Genomic DNA, 18,790 nt, shown 5'->3' on the forward strand with positions numbered 1-18,790 from the left:
CTTGGAAGATACTGTTCCAGGAAGGTCTGTTGTTCACCTCTATAGCAGTAATTAGGAGGGTGGAGGGGGCTTTAGAATTGGGGTTTCTACACCGTTACCCAAAACGTAAGCAGCTTGCGCTAGCCGCACAATCAAACGGTAGCCACAGTATTCATTTGGTGCACGAAGTTGGTTTAATTTGCGAAACACGAGCCCAAATATCGTCGTTGAATCAATCTTATACTCCTATCACACGGATAGTCTTCAATTAGGATTGAAACCAATGGTCATTGAGCATGCACATAGCGCCATCCAGCGTGTAATGTGTCAACCTGTCAGGGAGCACTGGATCCAATGCTCTTTGACAAGTTGACACGTTACACACATGGTGGCGCTACGTGCATGCTCAATGGGCATTGGTTTCAATCCTCATTGAAGACTGAGGTGTATTACACCGCGTAAATGATGCGCTATTTTCCTCTCTCTCTCGTAGCACGTCGTGCAGTGCGAGGGCGACGCAAGTTCATTTTGAAGCGAGTTTGTGCACGCGAGCAGTTTTCTGAAAAATAGCCAGAACACGGCTCCGGGCATGCGCAGTGACGGCCACCAATTTGATTGGTATCCGGAAGCGCTTGGCTACTCTATCGTAAAATTCTCCATCGATGTAGCGTAGCTGTTGCTAGACTGTTGCTGGAAAAGTGTCCACGGCGATAGTCACCCAGTTTAAACGTCCGTATGACACCTGGCACGGGCGAAAGTATGTCACCGCTTGATGTCTATTAATAGACGCCGCGCGTTTTGACGCTCTCCAGTATTCACGGGAGAATAGACAAAGTCGATGTCACGATGTTCTCTGTGTCGTTATTTAACTGTAATGTCGTAAAACGGGAGAAGGAAACATAATTGGAGTTTTTACGTCACAGTTAATAGAAGTATATGCTCGTGAGATAATCCACAGCACTCTATAGTATAGATATAGACCACCAGGGTTGCGGTGTTGCCACTCCGGAGTTGAAATGATTCCGGAATCATTCCGGATTTAGCAGAGCCCGGAATGACATTGGAATGGAATGGCGGAAACTGTCCTATAGGAATGGGAACGGAATGGTCTGGGTGCCCCGGTGGCAGTTTTGGTTTCAACGTGCTGGTTTCTGCCCTAGCACCCTTTGCACCGCACCTGCACACGGTCAAGAGCGAAATAACCTCGTCTTTGCGCTTTTTCCGAGCTCGGTAATGTCAATCTCCTCTTGCACTGCTGGACTTGCCAGTATGGTTACCGCTCCTTTTCTTTTATTGAGGGAATTAACGGAATGGAATTTGGGTTGCCAAACCATTCCAGGAGTGGGAACTGACCCTACCTTTTCACTCCCAGGAATTGAAAGGAATGGAATTATCGCAAATCTCCATTCCTAGGAATGGAATTGGAACGGAAAGGGAGACCCCATTCCGCAACCCTGTTGCCCACCCGTTCTGGCGTACTCGGACTGGTGCGAACCTGCCACCTTGGGATTCATCCACTTTACCAAGGTAGAGTGTTTTTAAAAAAAATCTCTCTATCCCTCGTCTATGTGCATGGGCAAAACTCACTCATGCTCTGTGTGGTGAATGTGCTGAGCACGAGTGAGCTCGAGTGAGCATGATGAGCGTGGAGGTGAGTGATAATGAGTGAGCAGCAAATGGAGAGCTGAGCGGGAAATGCGAGGCAAGTGCCGTCTTCTTTTATTCTGGTTTCTGTCTCTCTGGGTTCGTACGAGGTTTCCTACTCCATATTTCCCTGAAGGAGTGACTTTTTTTTTCTATCTGACGCAGTTTAATCACTTTAACTGGAACGTGATTTTTCTGACATGAGTGATAATAACCCTTGCCACACGGACAGTCTTCAAAGGCCATTGAAAATGCACGTAGCGCCACCAAGCGTGTAACGCGTCAACCTCTCCAAGAGCATTGGATCCAATGTTTCCTTACAGGTTGACACATTACACGCTAGGTGGTGCCACCTGCATTTTCAATGGTCATTGAACTCAATGGCCTATGAAGGCTGCCCGTGTGGCAAGGGCATGCAGAATTAATGGATGAACATTTAAAAATATGTAGATGATGTTGCGTCAAATGTGGATGCGTTTCCTCGCGGTCACAGAGCTGGTGTTGGAAGAATTGTCACACTCAGACGGAACATGCTCAAGACCGTGCACATTTACCGTTGCTGAAAGTCAGTCGACCGTGAATGGTACACTATCAGTGCGGTCCGTCGCGTCTTCGTTTGTCTTCCGTAGTTCAGACAAAATCACAAAGTTACAAATTTCTCGTCACGGTTGTGTGTCTATATACTATCGCGGGAATATAGTTTCGGCCAAGTTTCGGAATCACGTTTAATCACTCCCTTTAAAGCTGGCTATAGCGCTTAGAGCTACTGGGAATAATGTAAAAAGGAAAGAAATAGTGAAATTAGAGGGGAACCATAAAATGACGGAGCTGCCGAAGACGTTTCCCCTATGCTTCACTGACACATAAAAACAAAGATAGAAAAATAGAAAATACCTGCGGGAAACAGTATAAAAAAAACTCTTGCTAAGAACAGCGCAGCTAGAGTGGGAAATATGTGTGTCGTAAACTTAAAGAATGTTGTAAAAAAGAAATGGGCGTCATTCACTACAACGTGTCTCTCTAGTTTCACTTTGCAGCTGCGTGAAAATATAAACGTAGACATGATCATTTTGTCCCTTTTTACGACGTTGGGACAGTTAGGGGACTCTTTCAAATCCTACTCCCTCTACTTAGATTAGAATAGATGGAGGGAAAAATACGTTGGCTCCGAGAAATCCCAACTCCTCCAAATCATTCACATGTGAAAGTAAAAAGAGGGGAGAATTTTTCACCTGGGCTCCGATGGTCCGTCGCCCCCCCCAACAACAGCTTTCTCAAGCATAATCGACGCGGGTCTACACTCTTAAAAATGAACTTCACCGCATAGCACGCTCCTAACCAACCATCATCTCAAATGCTATCGTTATCTGCCCTGATTTGTTGAAAACGGGAGGCGTACGCCTTTTCTGTGACAATTATGAACAGCATAAGTGTCACAAAAAAGGCGACGCCTCCCGTTTTCAACAAATCAAGGCAGATAAGGATATCATTCGAGATTATGGTTGGCTATGAGCGTGCTATGCGGTGAAGTTCATTTTTAAGAGTGTACTCGGTCCATGTGAATTCAGAAGCTCATCTTTTCACTCGCACAAACTGAATATGCCAAGTACTTCACGAGGGAAAACAGATTACGGACCAGTGCTTAGTACGCATATACAGCTGTCGAAGGTGTCACCTATCAGTTTAAAGACGCATTTTCTTAAGCCTCAAGAATGACCGGAAAACAAATATACAATATATGTTCAATAGTCGAAAATCATCAAGAAGGTCAAACGCTGGAGCTCCATCTCGGATGAACTACCGGCCACGACTAATATCGCTGCCACGAGTGCGTTTCAATTGGCCTTGAAATGAATGATGATCGAACTGAATGGTAATCGGACGCTGCTACACGGCCACTTTGAATTACCATTGACTCCGATGGTCCTCGACTCAATGGAGGTTCGTGAAACGCAATCGAAGTTGTCCCCGAAAGCTACCTTTGGCAGTTTGGTGATGAGCGGACGAGCACGAAACGAACACACAATAAACCTGCAACAAGTGCCATGAAAACCTCGCTATTACAGTTATTACACATCGCAAAGTTACTTTTCTATCATCACGCACTGGCACTGCTATTGCATTGTTTGGGTGTGTCATTTGTGTGGTTATGGGAGGTATTGGGGTGGTGTGTACTCGAGGCCCCTTAGCATCAATCGCTACTAACATACTGCAACTTTACAAACGACTACACGGACAGGGACACCGACTGGTTTTACGCTGGATCCCGGGCCACATCGGCATACGTGGTAATGAAGACGCCGATTTAATAGCTACAGAATTCCACCGCCGTCAACATACGATCTCCATCATATTGCCAAAGGGGATAGACGACCTTACGCTGTCGGCGCTTGCATCAGCAAAGGCCACCCATCAATGGCGTCAAGATATCCCGGAAGGATCCCTCCTCCACTCAGTAGATCCCACACGGTCCTTCATAATGCCGTCTATACCTCTCGTCGGACCCTTACGTCTATCGTCCGTCGACTTCGTTTGAACGTCGCATGCTTCCACCATAAGCTGGGTTACAGGAACACAATGCTATGCCCTTGCTGTACTGGTCCAAGTACCGTCCAGCACATTCTCATCGACTGTCAGCAGTATTCCACTGAGCGACGCGTCCTCCAGCGCCAACTTGAAGCCTCTGGGACACCACTGGGCCCTCCCTTGCCCTTCCTCAACTGATTGGGGCTTCAGTCAACCCTGCGCATCAGCTACGAGCTCTTCAAGCTCTCATCACTTCAGCAACAAGGCTCCTGCGTGAACTCTCAACATTCATCATCATTCACCATCTTCTCCCCCTCAAGCAATGGGATAGGGTGCCGCCTCAGCGGCGAAACATCCCACTTCATCATCATCATCACTTATTTGTTGTTGTTGTTGCGTGGTTCAGGACATTCCATGTTTTTCTTTTTACGTCTTATCTAATCTAAGAGTGAAAGCATGATATTACCCGCTGTGGTTACACAGCATCGACAGATATTTCAGAATAGTCCCCACTTCCACCGAGATAAATATGTCAAATGGTGGGTCGAATTGGTTTATTGCAGCGAATCCTCTCCCATCAGGCAGCGTTAAACAATCGTCTAAGGAGAGTTGATGTGAGGAGGAGCGATAAGCGAACTCGATTCGTCTCTGCGGGGTTCATGTAACCAGGACCTTAACCTATCCTTGTGACCAGGAGACGTCCTCACTGGCAGATGAGAATCTAGTTCACACACAAAGTACCGCCTCGCACGCCTTTGAAATAGCTGTACATGCGTCCCTTTCTAGGGAATACACTCTCCTAACTATACTCTCGGCGCAACAAAGACCCGACTGATCCCAATTTCCGAAGCGTTTCGGTCTCATTAACCGAGCTCTCTCCGTTCCCTATAATTAAATCGACTCCCTCACATTCCATCCTTCCTGGAATACAGAGCAGGTAGTGGCTAACACAATCTAGTGACATTGGGAATTGGGAAAAGGCGGCTGTTTTCAAACGAGGAATAGCTTCCTTGCGCTTTTGCTCGTATGGGGAGAAGCACCTGCTTTGACGACAGCGATATATTGGATGCCTTGGCTTTTTTGGCCTTGTTAAGGCGCACTTAGGGATTAAAGTACTTTAGCGGGGCACCGAGTTTTTGTGCTTTGCGATGCAGTCCGACGATTAAAAATGAGCAAGCTCAACTGGGTACGTAGAAATCAACGATGAAAGATGAAAGTCACTGAAAAGGTTATCCAGTATATATCCGGCAATCCAGTAGATGTGGGTTCGATCCCTACAGCTGGCTAACCTTTTCAGTGACTTTCATCTTTCATCGTTGATTTCTTAGGCAATTTGAGGCTTTGTTTGTATCTGTCCCTTCTGTGTTGTTCCAGCCTCAGAACATCAGTTTATCTCTTATCTCTTATCTCTTGGGTACGTAGGTTTTGCACGGGGGAACATGGTGCGGCTAAACGGAGAAGCAGAGGCAGAAATGCTTTCGGTAGATGAATAAGAAATTCCGCCTTTCGTCGAATCAATGAATAGCTTTCGAGCAGCACTTTGAATAGTTTGTGACTCGAAGACGTAAGTTTCTCGAACCGAAAGAAAATAAACGAATAAAAGAGCGCGAAAGCTTATTTTTAGCGGTCCTACAGGAACCTTGTAGTCTTTTTCTTTCCCGTGTACCCCCTAGCGGCAAAAGAGAGCGATAATGTCTTTGCAGACGGCAGGTGCTCCGACAGACGACCGGAGGAGTTCTACCAATAACGTTCCAGATCTGGAAGATTTGGATGACGCACCAACTGACGATTCAACGAGCCGTCGACTTTGAATAACTCTAACGGCACCGTTGTGCAGCAGCCGATGCGCAGACTCTCGTCGGCGATGCCGAACACGGCGATGTCGAAAACGATCAAGTTGGGCTATTGATGGGCTTTCGCGAAGTCATCATTTCGGACTCTCCGTCAGTGAAGGAGTCTGAGACAAGTAGCTCCGCGACGTGGTCCCTTCAGCGGACGTGAGGAAAATGAGACGCTAATGGTACCGGTCTGATTACACTTATCTGGGACTCGTGCAAGGTGACTTCGCAACGATTATTGGTTGGTTCTCAGGGCTGCGCAGCGACGAGACAAACGAAAATAGTTTGCATGGTAGATCCAGACAGAGGACTGCTTCACGAAATTAGTGAAATTTCTAGGAACGCCCATTTCATCGTTCCTTTACGATGATGACACAAGTCTTATTACCCGAAGTCGTAAAGATGTAAAGCATGCAAGTGTTGACCACCGTACACAAATCTCAAATGGGATTTCAAACTATATTTCTCGCAAATTTTTTAACTGTTATCGTCAAGCGCTATGTCCTGATCCATGAATCGCTTACACTGGCGAGTAAATGAGCTTTTCGTCTTAAAACTTTTAGTTGCTTCTAAGAAGTAATATATGCAAGTTGCGGTAAATGACCAGGCGTACGTCGACCTCCGGTAAATCTTCCTGCTCAAAATGAGCAATGCCTTTATAAAAAGTAAGGAAAGGGCAACTTCAATTCTTGTCAACTTGCGTCTCTCTCTCTTCTTTACCCACGGGGTTTAAAACTCTATTAAAACCCGACGTGTCCTCTGCGAATATTGCCTCTCATTTGCACATGACTGCCTTCTTCACTTTTTTGAGGGTTCATCGACCTCGCGTCATTTTGTTCCCTTTGAGAAACATCTGCACGTTCGTGTAAGGCATCGGCGTTAATAAGATTCGCGAAAGTCTTTTCGTATTCTAACGACAGTTCCGTGTGTTCTCCGTCTCCGTAAAAGACTGCTACTGAAAGCGCAGGTTAAGTTTACCTCTCGTCCGGATGCTGCATTAATTCGTGGGAAGGCGCTATACCGCTTCCTCCAAGGTGATGAGGCTACACTCTTAAAAATGAACTTCACCGCATAGCACGCTCCTAGCCAACCATAATCTCGAATGATATCGTTATCTGCCCTGATTTGTTGAAAACGGGAGGCGTACGCCATTTTTGTGACAATTATGAACCGCATAAGTGTCACAGAAAAGGCGTACGCCTACCACTTTGAACAAATCAGGGCACATAGCGATATCATTCGAGATTATGGTTGGCTAAGAGCGTACTATGCGGTGAAGTTCATTTTTAAGAGTGTACACACTCGTACACTCTTAAAAATGAACTTCACCGCATAGTACGCTCCTAGCCAACCATTATCTCGAATGATATCGCTATGTGCCCTGATTTGTTCAAAGTGGTAGGCGTACGCCTTTTCTGTGACACTTATGCGGTTCATAATTGTCACAAAAATGGCGTACGCCTCCCGTTTTCAACAAATCAGGGCAGATAACGATATCATTCGAGATTATGGTTGGCTAGGAGCGTGCTATGCGGTGAAGTTCATTTTTAAAAGTGTAGAGTCTCCAAATCAGCTACACTCCCGGCCCCCTCACTATACGATAAAATTGCTTAGACGCTCTAACCTAAAAGAACCTTACCACTAACCGAATTACCGTCAGCAAGTGGATTAGATTATCGTAGTTATCGTCACCATCATCATTACCATTGTCATCATCGTCGCAATAATGTCGTTAAGTTTAGTTATAGTTAAGGGGTTTATCGCGGAGGGCGGTACAGGGTGTCAAAAGAGACGCTTGATTTCATCGCCTCCTGCAATGTCTGCTTATCTTTCTTGGCACGCAATCTCTGATTCCGCTTTAATTTGGGTGAGAAAAACCTGGAAGGGAAATGTCTTTCTCGATAAAAGCAGCTAGGACATCGAGGCTACCTTTATTTCTACACCAGATACACGCGGTCTTTTGCACGCGGCAGGTCAGCGGGCATTCTTATATTTATTTATTGTTCAAGAATCCCACAAGAGTAATCTGTGTCGATAATAATAAATGCATTTTTTTGTATGCCCGTCTTCCATGTAACACACGGCTCATAACAGAACCAAGTTTGAAGAGTGCTAACACACACCAAGCGTCAAAATCAAATCAAATCAAACACACGAAGCGTCATGGAGCAGCTGGTCGCACCGGCGCAATCTACATCTCTTTTTTTTTTTCTCTCTCTCTCTCTATATATATATATATACCCATCCATCCTGTGAATACCTGCAATTCTCTCTCGTTTTATGTGAGAGGCTCTTTATTCGTGTTTATATATATATTATTTTCCCCCCAGACTAGAGTAGCCAGTCCTGATCCTGACCACGTCGGGACAATGGCATCTCCGTCCTTTTCTCTGATGTAATCTACCTATGATACCATCTCAGAACCTCCGGCAGATCTTTGAAGATAGTGGATATGTTAGCATGGAACAATAAAGAACAAGAAGCGAAAGAAACGAAACCTTCCTATACAAGGTTCCGTACAACAGTCTTCTCCCTTTGGTTCTTATCCGGGCGAAAGTAACGTTATATCACATTTCAATCCAACGTAGCGGAATACTGCGAGCGAAACCCTTGAAAGTGTCTCCAGCCATTGTGAATATATCTGGAATCCGTAAAATGCCAGAGGCGTCCACCGTAAAGAAAGCTTCCACTTTCCAATGAAAGCTATACAGCGATATTTCTATCAGCATTATTTTCGATCGGAGATAGCTTTCGATCGCTGTAGAATTAAATAATTCCCGTCTGCCTATGGAGATATTCGATAATGTCAAGAACCTGAGTGGCAGTTTTAAAGTAGAGTCTGTGCAGTGCATTCTATTTTGATATGAAACGCGAAATGCGTGCAATGTCGGTTGACGGGCGCCAATATTCTTCCGCGTATCGTTATGGCGCGAAGACTATCCGGCGTGTAATCATGTTAAAAATGTTAATAATAATAATAATAAAAATAAAAATGCTATAATCATGACAGACCATGTAAATGTTTTCATTAATGTACTAGTTGACATATCTATGTAGTGTTGTTATTGTGACTTGTATGTTCAATCTAATCCGACGCGTTAAGCGTTGTTATCATTACTTGTATATCGCCTTCTTTCCCACCTGTAACGGTCCGTTAGGACTAACGGAATAATTAAATAAAAATAAATAAAATAATAAATAAAAAGTGACACTGCATGTTGAAGCCCGCACGGGTTTAAAAATACCCGTATATATCGCAGCATCCTGCGGGTACGCTATCGGCTCGGTGATCTTTTTTTTTTTCTTGTCAGCACCACGAAGCATCTGTTGCTATGAGCGGCGGACAGACGTGGATAGATGCAGAGACGACGGGGGGGGGGGGAGAGGATAGGTATGCGTCCTGGGCCGGCTTCATGGGGGAATGTGCCGCCAGGCGGAGGTAGGATTCGAACCCACGACCTCCAAGTCTTCAGCACGACCTTGGCTACCACCACCGAGTGGACCTTTTTATCCGCTCAGTCATGCCGCTGGTTGTTCCTCTAAGGTGACGCCATAAAGACGGGGATGTCGTAGAATATTCGACCGCCGGCGGTGCCGCTGCACAGGTTTTCCACAGGTTTTCTGACAGATTTTCCGAGCGGATTTCAGCATAATTCTCCAGAAGTCAGGCCGCGACGCGTACCAACACCCACCTACTCCGCTGTCCCCTCTCTCTACCTGTTTATGACTGTCACAGCTCCAGTTGCTTCGCCGTGCTAACATGATATATGAAGATAACGAAACATGTCGAGTAAAATGTTACTTATATACAGTTGTCTTATTCACCACTCTCGTGTATAGGCACACCACACTCTTAGAAATGAACTTCACCGCATAGCACGCTCCTAGCCAACCATCATCTCGAATGATATCGTTATCTGTCCTGATTTGCTGAAAACGGGAGGCGTACGCCATTTTTGTGACAATTATGAACAGCATAAGTGTCACAGAAAAGGCGTACGCCTACCGTTTTGAACAAATCAGGGCACATAGCGATATCATTCGAGTTTATTGTTGGCTAAGAGCGCGCTATGCGGTGAAGTTCATTTTTAAGAGTGCACGATCTATATAGTCGGAAAGTAATTCTACCAGAAGTATAGTATAGCTGCTGCCTTTCACTTCCTACTATCCTTGTTTTACCTTGAGTATGTACATCTTTGACTGTTCCCGTCGTCGTTTGTACTGGGCTACTGTGGATATGCTGTGCCCTATTGCCTGTTCTCTATGGATCCAGAGAGAGATGTCCTGGTTCGCGTTATGCGGGTGTCCCTATAGAGTCCACGGGTAAGGAGTTCTTCTTCCGCATGCACACTGGTACTCCCCCGTTTCGAGCATGACTGGCTAGTCGTGCACACTTAGAAATGAACTTCACCGCATAGCACGCTCCTAGCCAACCATCATCTCGAATGATATCGTTATCTGGTCCGATTTTGTTGAAAACGGGAGGCGTACGCCTTTTTTGTGGCACTTACGCTGTTCATAATTGTCACAAAAAAGGCGTACGCCTCCCGTTTTCAACAAATCGGGCCAGATAACAATATCATTCGCGATGACGGCTGGCTAAGAGCGTGCTATGCGGTGAAGTTCTTTTCTAAGAGTGTGGGTTTTGGATTCCTTTGGATGATATCACGTGTAAGATGTGCGCTGAGGAAGAGACCTTATAGAGCACGCATTTCTTTACTGTCGGGACGCAGTATTCTCCTGGGATGTGTCCCAGATGGCTTTCCATAAAGGTGTCTACCTGTGTCGGCGCACTCTACGGTTCCTTCCTGTTAGGCCCGGGGAAGACCTCCCATGGGATGCTCTTATCTTGGTTGGCTTGTATGCTCTGTGGATAGCGCGTCGGATATGAGATCGTAACGCTCCCACGGTTGGGTCCTGGCCTTCTTTTCGACGCTATACAGCGTCTCTGTCTACGTTCCTCTTGTCGCAGACCGGGTATGATCCGCTATCTCAGTGGTTTAAAATTCTCGATCTCATACACAAATCTCCCTTTGATTAATAGGGCGCAGGTATTGCTTTACCCGTGTGTGTATAGTATCGTTGTTGTTGTTGTTGTTTTTCTCTGTCCTCTGTTGGCATCAAGCATATATACAAGTGTACTGCTTCTCCTGTGTGCGGATCTTTTGTTGTTTTGTTGTGTCCTTTGTAACGGGCATACTTACAGATGTTGTGCACATGCTTAGCGTGTTTAGGTGTTCTATACATAATCCACATTGCTCGTCATCGTTGCATTCTTTTATGACCCACTTCCTTTCTCTCTTGTTCTGTACATATCTTTCACACGCTGTCATATCGCTATACTATAGTGCATGTCTGCATGCCCTAATACTGTTCATTAATGGTTTAAAAAAGAAACATTCTACCAGCTTCCGTGGCATAGTGGTTAGGACGATCGCGCCGTGACTGGGAGGTGACTCGGGTTCGAATCCCGATACCGGCGCCGTGATGTCTGAGGTTTTCCCGGGGTTTTCCGGCAGAACTTTCGAGACAAATGTCGACACAGTTACCCCCGAAGTCGGCCTAGGACGCATACTAACCCTCCCCCCTGTCCCTCACTCCTTCCTGCTGTCCTCTCTCCATCTATCCACGTCTGTACCCCGCTCATAGTCACAGTTGCTTCGCAGCGCTACCAGGTAATTTTTAACGAGTAATTATTTGCAGTAAAAAGTAAAGATTTGCGGAAGATTCCCTGTTTATATTCATGATGATGACGATATACACTCTTAAAAATGAACTTCACCGCATAGCACGCTCCTAGCCAACCATAATCTCGAATGATATCGTTATCTGCCCTGATTTGTTGAAAACGGGAGGCGTACGCCTTTTTTGTGACACTTATGTTGTTCATAATTGTCACAGAAAAGGCGTACGCCTCCCGTTTTCAACAAATCAGGGCAGATAACGATATCATTCGAGATTATGGTTGGCTAGGAGCGTGCTATGCGGTGAAGTTCATTTTTAAGAGTGTAGGGAGAAAAATGGGGACGTAACTACGCTAAATATACCCAGTTATAGCGGTTTATTAGATAGCTACTTTCAGAACAGGGTTCGTATATAACGGCTTTGAGACCCCAATGAAATTGGGCATCGTCACAGTGCCCGCCTTGAACCAAACCGTGTCTCTCTCTCTTTCTTTTTTTTCTTTCTTTTTGTCTTTTTCGGTTTTCGAAAATAGCGTGGATAGCCAAATTTGCCCCCAAAGTGAAGTTGCGTCCCCTCGCACGGCGCTAAAATATTACGTGGAGGAAAAACGCCGTGCAACAACTTGACAACACAAGGCGACGGGCCGACACGCGGACTCAATTTTACGAATTTACATTTTAGGACGCCCGAATAGACGCATCTTGAATGTGGAGTTTCCGAGCGTTTATTGCGAAACATATCCTCCGAAGCGTCGATCATTGTGTGCAATCACATTCCCCGATACTATACTAGCTTCTCTCCAGCTGTTCCAACGAATATGAACCGGAGTCGCTGAACTTGGGTATTTTGAAACGCCCCGTGGTCGCTTTGTGTGCGACAGAGTTAAAAGTAATGCATTGTCCCGGCTCGAAGCCAAGAATTTTTCAAGAACAAGAAGACAGAGTCCTGGCAAAGGTATCGTCGTGTGTGGGTCGTGGGTAATTTAGACGAAAGTACCGGTAAGCGGGTTTCAGCGCTACGTAAGAGATTAATGCTAATGGTGGATATATAGCCGCGAATTATGAATCTGCATACAACATCTATGTAACAGGAATTGAAATTGCGAGGAGAAACTTCTGGAAGCGGGAGGAAGGGAGAAATGGGGGAAGAAAGGGGTTCCAGAAAGACGCGCGAAACCTAAACTTGCGATATGGCTTGTGCGAGCTCCTTCGAAATTTATGGAAATGCAGATGCAGGGTGGAGGAGCCAATCCTCATCTCCTCCTTTCCTCCTTTTTCCTTTTTCTTTCTTTTCCCTTTTTTCTCTTTTTCTTCCATTTTTTTTATTTTGGTTTTTAGTGGAGTCTCACCTTTTCCTTTTTTCCTCGTTGGTTTTCCTTTTGTTTGTTTTTCGCTTTTTTTTATTGGAATAGCATGCCGACCTTGGTCTGGCAGACCTTTCCTTTGAATAAATGTCCTGACTCCTGACTAACAGGTCTTTTTCCTTTTCTATCGAATTCGATGTTCGCTGGTAGCATTTATGGTTTTGCGTATCCGAACGTATTTTAAGAGGACATTTAAAAGCGCTCCAAATTTATTTTATTTTATTTATTTATTTATTTCACCGTAGTGGTGCGGGGGTACAAGCAAAAAGCTGTGTGCTCACAGCTTGACGGTGGCCTGAACCCCGGGCAGCAATGTACGTAATGTATGTAAATTAAGAAGATAAAATTCGAGATTAACGTTAGAAAATAAAAAGCGCTAACAAATTGTAAAGAAATGCAAATAACTGAACATAAAAGTAAGATACAAGCGAGCTGGTGATAATCTGGACACGGTGACGTTCCTTACGATTGAGGTAGGGGCAACGGACGGACATGAAGCTTGTCCTTGACTTGCCCTTCATTTTCGTTCGTCGTCGCCCCTTGATCTCAAAGAATCTCACCGTGTCCACACTCTTAGAAATGAACTTCGCCTCATAGCACGCTCCTAGCCAACCGTAATCTCGAATGATATCGTTATATGCCCTGATTTGTTGAAAACGGTAGGCGTACGCCTTTTCTGTGACAATTATGAGTAGCGTAAGTGTCACAAAAAGGCGTACGCCCCTCGTTCTCAAAAATCAGGCAGATAACGGTATCAGTCGATTTTTAAAAGTGCAGATACAAAACACGGCGTCCTCAATGGGACGTGTTTTAGAATATTTCTTTAACACGCGTTAAATTATTGAAATGTGTTTTAAAATACTCTCTAAAAACAGAATGTCATAACAGAGCACGAAATAACATAACACTGCACAGACCTGTATCACTCCTGATTTGTGGCGTACTCTCTTTTCTGACAGTTAACATAACTGCGTAAGTGTCACAAAAAGGCGTACACATCCCGTTTTTAACCGATCAAGGGGCAGAACGATGTAGCTAAGCGCGTGCAATGGAAGCAAGTTTTGTTTTGAGAGTGTACTATTATTACCGCTTCTAATTCGAAGAGAGGAGGGGGAGTACGCCCTTTTGTGTCAATTTGAATACGTGATAATAAAAAAAAAAGGGCGTACGGTTCCCTGTCTCTTCGAATCAGAAGTGATAACCCCAACATTCGTGGCAATGGTTGACGTGAGCGAACTATGCAGTGAAGTTCTGTCTTTAGAGTGTATAGGTCTAAAATTGCCTTTTTAATTTACTGCACTGTTAAAACAGATCTTCACCACATAGCACGCTCCTAGCCGCACTGTTAAAAATGAACTTCACCGCATAGCTCGCTTTTAGCCAGCCATTATCTCGAATGATATCGTTATCTGTCCTGATTTGTTGAAAACGGGAGGCATACGCCATTTTTGTGACAATTATGAACCGCAAGAATGTCACAGAAAAGGCGTACGCCTACCGCGTTGAACAAATCAGGGCAGATAGCGATATCATTCGAGATATGCTGTTCATAATTGTCACAGAAGAAACGTACGCCTCCCGTTTTCAACAAATCAGGGCAGATAACGATATCATTTGAGATGATGGTTGGCTAGGAGCGTGCTATGCGGTGAAGTTCAGTTTTAAGAGCGTGTGTTCAAGGCCTTCCACCTATACCCGTCCACCCTTATTGCACTCGACTTTCAGTACATGGTGCTGCCTGGGATAATTCGCAGCTTTACGTCGCGAGACAACTGTGATCATGAGCGTGGTCGGTGTGTGGATTAATTTTGCCCACCTGAGGGTTCATCATTATCACGTGATGAGCTCGTATCGCGGATGAGGAAACATCTGTTTATTTGGAAATAGAGCTACACTCTTAAAAATGAAGCTCACCGCATAGCACGCTCCTAGCCAACCATCATCTTTAATGATGTCGTTATCTGCCCTGGTTTGTTGAAAACGGGAGGCGTACGCCTTTTTTGTGACACTTATGCTGTTCATAATTGTCACAGAAGAAGCGTACGCCTCCCGTTTTCAACAAATCAGTGCAGATAACGATATCATTTTAGATTATGGTTGGTTAGGAGCGTGCTATGCGGTGAACTTCATTTTTAAGAGTGTAGGTGACACCCATCACACTCTTAAACCAGAGCTTCACTGCATAGCACGCTCTTAGCCAACCACCAATCCCGAATGAAATATCGTTCTGCCCCCTGATTGGTTAAGAACGGTAAGCCTTTCTGTGACACTTATGCAGTTATGTTAATTGTCACAGAGAGGCGTACGCTTTCCCCAAATCAGAAGTGATAACGATATCATTCTGTGCAATGATTGGCCTTCACCGTCTTTAGTGGTGAAATCCTGTGCTGTTGCTCACCAATCCTGCACTCTAAAAACAGAACGTCACAGCACTGCACGCTGTGCGCCAACCATTGCCACGAATGATAAGGTTATCGCTTCTGAAGAGAGAGGGGGCGTACGCCTTTTTGGTAGCATTATCGTATATTTATAAATCGACGCAAAAAGGCGTACGACCCCCTGTTTCTTCGAATCAGAAGCGATAACCCTATCATTCGCGGCAGTGGTTGTCGCACAGCCTGCTCTGTGGTGAAGCCGCTGTAGCCGTCATTATTATATCATCTGTTATCATATCTCATCTCATGCTGGCTACAGTCGTGACGCTGCCCACATAAGTGAGGCCAGCAACGGCAAGCCGGTCTCCTCACCACCACTACCTGTTGCTTCATTTCTTGGAAACGTCTCACTGACGCAATAATAAACTAAAAGGGATACAAAACAGAATACACATACACTCTTAAAAATGAACTTCACCGCATAGCACGCTCCTAGCCAATCGTAATCTCGAATGATATCGTTATCTGCCCTGATTTGTTGAAAACGGGAGGCGTACGCCTTTTTTGTGACACTTATGCTGCAAAAGACTTCTCTTTTCATCTGAAAATTATGAGTTCGGTGAAGTTATCCTGAATCTAGTGTTTGATTATACACTCTTAAAAATGAACTTCACCGCATAGCACCCTCCTAGCCAACCACAATCTCGAATGATATCGTTATCGATAACGATATCATTCGAGATTACGGTAGGCTAGGTGCGTTCTGTGCGGTGAAGTTCATTTTTAAGAGTGTACACGTAACAAAACCCACACAAAAAAAAGTACATGCGTACAAGACTTGGGATGTGAGGTTCATCCCGGTGCTGAGTTGATTCAATTTACATAGCGGAAGTAGGTCGGTGAACTCTAAATGGTAAAGTATGGAGATCCTTTGTGAGGAATTGCCGAAGCAAAAAATATCTGCTGCAGCGCGGACCGGCAACTTTTCTATTTTCTCAGTCACTTTTCCGCAATTCTCAAGAATACTTACTTTTACGTTTAAGTCACTTCACTGTCATTTTACACCTCATGCAGTCCCCTCTGCATTGGGGTAAGTGGGCCACAACTCAGGTGCCCAATTTCCCCATTCATCATCATCATCAGTGTATTTGTTTTTGTTACGGTTACAATTTACTGTTCATTGTGACGCTTTTACAATTAAGTTTTACTTACTGCATTAAAAAAAATAATAGTATCACACAAATCGCGTTTTTTTTTCTTTCTACCAAGGAACTTGTCCTGATTACGTAGTGCATTTAGTTGATCTGAAGTAGCCGGCTCTCTTCATGAGCGGTACATTATCCATTTTATTTTCATTGCACCAAACCAAACCAACCAACGCATAGTGTATTGTTTCTCTGCAAGTTTTACTTTTTTAGTGCAAATAACTCGGGAGAATTACAAATCCCATTTGATGATTACTCGAGAGTTACCGAAGCCTTGGAATCACGCGTATACAATCACGAAACGTGCAAAGGCGGAGTCGAAAAAGAAAAGACTACCGACGTTGTTGCGCTTTTCTCCGAAGCTCTCCGAAGACACGTTCACTTAACGGCGGTGAACTACCCAACACCATGCCAATATAAGTGGTTGCCAAAGTCAGCACAACCTCTCTTTTCGTGCGCAGCATCAGTTACCGCACTCGAGTCAAAACATACTTTGCTTTTAAAAGCAACCCGTAAAACCACCGCGCGGAGCAAAAGCGTTGGAAAAAAAAAAAAAGGACGTGAAGTCGGACTGTGAGATTTGAGCGCACGTTGAAAAACTTTCGGAATGAATGAAGAACTCTCATGATCGTATAGTTGTCTCGCGACGTAAAACGCTAAGTATTGGGCGCAACCGTGGCAGTTTATTTAATATAAGCTACTTATAAGATACGACGTAGTTCTAACCGGATATTAGCTAGTTTCAGTAAATCGTTTTTACTGAAACGGTTCGGGAACGGTATCGCGGAGGGCCCTCTGTGAATGAAGAAGGATTGTTTGTGCAGCGACAAAACATTTCCTGAACCGTTTAACTAAAAATAATTCACTAAAACTCTCTACTAGAGAGCGTTATGATAACGTTACCATGAAGTTATCTTACATACCGGGACCAATGGCAGCGTGCATGACTCTGAATCTTATCCGTTGAGTGCGCGTGGTAGATAGGATACGGTATACTTCGGAAGCCACCCCAAGCGGCACAATGTACTGAAAGTCAAGTTCAACAGGGGTGGACGGGTGAGTGAAAGATCTTGAACAGACTCGTGAAACTAAAGAACATTGATAAGACACATACCGTCCACCCCTATTGCACTCGACTTTCAGTACATTGTGCTGCTTGGGACGTTATCAGCGATCTTCTGCCATTCCCTACTTACAACAATGACGACATGCTACCGTTCCGCGATTTGCTATCTGCCCAGCGGGATTATAGAATCTCGCAGATTACATTCCACTTACACTACTCATGGAGTAAACAAACAAAAGAAAAATAGTTACTCACCGAATTCACCTTCCTTGAACACGCATGACCAGACTAACGACGGAAACGCTGCCCACAGCACACAACATCGCTCATGTTTCAAGTGCATCGGAACACATGTATCCAACTTGCCGAAGCAAACATCTGTTCCCTATGTGGCATATCAAAAGCACAACCCTAACTTTTCCAAGTATTTACATCATCCAAACTTTCGAAAGCGCACTTCGAAAACTCGAGCGTTATTTGCCAAAGGCGTTACAGTGTCGGAACAACCCTCGGAAAACACTTTCCGAAATACTAACAGACTACACTTTCCGAACTGCTAGCAGACGACACTTTCCAAACAACTGGCGGGCGACAAGTCCGGTGCTCAACTGTGAGTGAGCTCCGAGTTTGTGAGCGGGGCGCTGAAATGTGTTCCCACTTTCAATTGAGGGGAAAGAAAGAGACCGAGGACATGACGTCACGTGCCACGTGTCTTCTGCTCGCCAAAAGAGTGGTGCTTTCTTGTCGTCGGCGTTTTGCGTGCTGGCGACGGCGCCAGTTGTTTTGTGTTTTGTGTCGTGCCAGGCTTTCCCTTTTCAGTTTGTTTTTTTATGTTCTTTGCGCTAGGTTGCAAGCGCATTAGGTGAAGAGGTAGACCGGGTTCTTTCTCTTTTTTTTTTCTTCTTTCGAACGTACAAATGTCATGGAAAGTTTATGGTTCAGATTTTTCGTGGTCTCTTTTGCGGAGTAAAATACGCGTCAGCGTTGAAATATAGGGTTTGGATAAAATCGGAGGTGAAATTATTTTATTCCCGGATGATTTTCAACCAAGAAGAAATCATTCTTTGTTTTTATTTTCTCCTCTCGTTGCTTTTCCATTTTTCATTCCT

At 44.8% G+C, this 18,790-nt stretch overlaps 1 protein-coding gene across 1 annotated transcript in view; it reads right to left on the minus strand.

Annotated features, from left to right (window-relative positions):
• Positions 1–18,323, minus strand: part of LOC135390626 (pyrokinin-1 receptor-like) — a 99,883-nt gene extending 81,560 nt beyond the window's left edge. Inside the window, exon 1 of the mRNA XM_064620399.1 lies at positions 17,937–18,323. The gene's annotated coding sequence lies outside the window, so the exon portion shown is untranslated. The remainder of the gene's footprint in view (positions 1–17,936) is intronic.
• Positions 18,324–18,790: the final 467 nt, after the last annotated feature.

Source organism: Ornithodoros turicata, chromosome 4 (assembly GCF_037126465.1).
Source record: "Ornithodoros turicata isolate Travis chromosome 4, ASM3712646v1, whole genome shotgun sequence".
Lineage (NCBI taxonomy): Eukaryota > Metazoa > Arthropoda > Arachnida > Ixodida > Argasidae > Ornithodoros > Ornithodoros turicata.